Raw genomic sequence first — 3,364 nt, 5'->3', positions numbered from 1 at the left:
TTATTCTTTACGACGTCGCGTTTTACGGCACCGTAGGCGGGGCCCTGAAGGTTTCCGGGAGATTGAGAACGATAGTCCTGGCAGCGCGATTTACGGCAATCCTACAACGATTCTTATTTACCGTACCGATCGTTATTTTCAGAATAGACCAGTCATAACTGAAAAAGGACGCTCAGTATAGAACACAGCACGTGTTTTGTTACCTCACCATCTCAACCTGTTTCCTGTAATGGGCAGGCGGCACTATTATTATTATACAGGATTTATATAGCTCCAACAGTTTGCTCAGCGCTTTACAATATAACAGGAGACAATACAGCAACAATACTGATCCTTGGAGCTTATGGCACTATTTGATAAGGCATTGTTTACTCCTATTGACACTAGACTAGGAGTGTTTTAATCTTATTGGCATCAGTCCGGCACCCCCCCCCCCCCCCAGCAAAGTCTAAAGGACAATATACTGGCCCTTTGTTTAGAAAGTTTGGAGACCCCTGAGTAAGAGGGATGAGACAAACCATTTACCACTTGCAGGCATGCCTCTAATAATCAGCTTTTATTTATTTATTTAAAACCTTCATCACAAAAGGAGAAAAACTTGCCTTAACCAAGTATAAAGTATTAGCTGGAGTTTGTTCAGTTTGTTCGTGTATCTAAATCTGCTAGTACACCCTACACTTCCCTCCCCTAGACTGACGAAGGTGCCCCCTATGTTCCTTCATCCAGAGTGAGGGGACTCTAATACCAGAACTGTGTCTTGCCAGACCACCAGGTGAAAAAGCCTAAAATGAGAAAACCAATGCAGCTACAACATCTAATGATTGGTAAGCTGCTATGTATTACATTCTTGATTTGGGGTTTAATACCCCTTTAACCACTTTCCATCCGGCCCATGTATATAAACGGCCAGACGGGAGCAGTACAGGGGCGGGTGGCCGTTTCTAAATGTCCTCCCCGCTTCCCTGCTTGTGGTTATAAACTAATTTGGGTTATTCTTTTTTTTACTAAAAAGATAACTGAATAAATTGTGGCCAAGAATTATGAAGAAAGATTATTTATTTGCAAAATGTTATAAGAAAAACATTTTTTTAAAAAAAATTGTGGACTTTTTCATTTATATAGCAAAACAAATAAAAATCCCAGTGGTGAATAAATACCACCAAAATAAAGTTTTATCTGTCTCAAAAAAATGCTAAAAAATTCATATGGGTACAGTGTTGCATGACCGTGTAATTGTCATTCAAAGTATGATAGCACTGAAAGCTGAATATTGGCCTGGACAGGAAGGGGGTAAAAGTGTCCGGACTGGAAGTGGTTAAGTCCAAGAGAGAAGACAAAGATAGAGGAAGTGATAAGTGGCTCCACTGTCTGCTAGGAGGACTAAAGGTCACTTTCTTGAAGAGCTTAGCATTCTAGAGTCTTCAGGATCAGACACTGCAGGGCTGTGAGATAGCGGGCCATCTCTGCACTCTGTGGACACAGTAAGGGCTGGTTCACCCCCGGATCGCACAGGAGTGCAGCACAAATTCCTGTGCAATTCCTTTGCATTCCCGTGTGGTGCGACGATTTCACAGCTCATTTATTTGAATGTACTACTAAAAAACATGCTGCACCAATTCACATGATACTGTGGTACCGTGCAATCTGGTGCCTGCAAATGCACCGCGTTTGCGATCTGCGTTTGGGGTGCTGCTAACATTACCTTGGCACCTGTAGTAGATTAAAAGGCAATGCTTTTTGGGTACAGTATGTGAAATGCATACAGAACGCACCTTTCCAGCACCATACTGTGGTGTGAACTGGCCCTAATAACATAGAGGCTGGAGCTCTTTAACATGCTAAAATAATGCTCTTCATACAGTAGTAAGAACATTGCAGTAAATCTTATAAACACCCTCATATGTATATCTAAAAATCCTTTAGGCACCGTTCACATCTGGCGTTTTGGGATCTCAGACACAATCGCTGCAATTCTGCCTGTGATCTCAAAATGCACCGCAATAGTGGCAAAACGCACCATGCGTGTTCAGGTGCCATTCTTTACCAATGGCACCTAAATGTGGTGCAGTTCTACTGCGATAAATGGCGCTCCAATCGTGGAAATCCGCATCGTGCAAACCTTGTCGCTCAATGGCACCAATTATCAATGGCATCGCGTTTAGGTGCCATTGAAAATGAACATTACCTGAACAATCAAGGGAGAACTGCACTGCATTTGGGTGTCATTGATAATGAGTGGCACCTGAACGCATGTGGTGTGTTTTTTACCACTATTGCAGTGTGTTTTGAGATCCCAAAACGATGTGAATGGGGCTTTAAGGGAAAAGATATTGGGGTTGATTTCCTAGAGCAGTAATCGCCAAACTTTCTAGACCATGGTGTCAAACTGGCGGCCCTCCAGTTGTTGCCAGACTACAAGTCCCATGAGTCATTGCAAGATTGAAAGTTACCAGCATGACTCCCAAAGGCAGCGTCTTGATGGGACTTGTAGTTTCGCAACAGCTGGAGGGCCACCAGTTTGACACCCATGTTCTAGACAAAGGGCTAGTTTACTGTCCTTTAGACTTGAGGGGGCTGGACTGTGACCTTTGAGAGTAGAAAAAGTCCTGATGTCAGTGGAGTAAAAACAATGTCCCATCTTTGGTGTCAGTGGGAGGAATTGTGTCCCATCAGTGGTGTCATTGAACCCCATTGTTGGTGTCATTGGGAGAAATTGTGACCCATCATTGGGAAGAATTGTGCCTCATAATTGGTGTCATATGGAGGAAAAGAATCCCATCATTTGTAGGAAAAGCATCCCATCATTTGTGTCAGTAGGCGGAATTATGCCCTATCATTGGTGTCAGTGGGCCCCATTGTTGGTGTCATTGGGAGAAATTGTGCCCCATCGTTGGTATCATTGGGAGGAATTGTGCCCCATCATTGGTGTCAGTGGGGGGAATTATGCACCACTGTTGGTATCAGTGGATGAAATAGTGCCCCAAGGGCCAATTAAAAGAAAGCAAACCGCCACATCTGGCCCTCGGGCCACAGTTTGGAGACCACTGTCCTGGAGGGAAATAGACTGTTCATTTTGCAAAGGAATTTTTACTTTGCAAGGGGATTTTCCCCTATCTTAGTGAATACCATACAGCTCTGCTGACTTCCATCATCCATTCATGTGCAAGCAATAATACTATTTTTAAAAAAAAAATTTTTCCTTGCACGTTGGGCATTCTTTTCAGAGTGAAATTGCACCACATTCAGTGAGCTAAGGGACAATTCCTTATAAAGTAAAAATTCTCTAGCAAAATTAACAGCCTGTTCAGTTTTAATTAATCAACCCCATTGCGTTCTGATAAATGTATACAGTTACTATATATAA

Source organism: Staurois parvus, unplaced genomic scaffold (genome assembly GCF_062004578.1).
Source record: "Staurois parvus isolate SC_StPar_1 unplaced genomic scaffold, SC_StPar_1.0 ptg000525l, whole genome shotgun sequence".
NCBI classification, from domain to species: Eukaryota; Metazoa; Chordata; class Amphibia; order Anura; family Ranidae; genus Staurois; species Staurois parvus.
This window is presented reverse-complemented; position numbering follows the sequence as displayed.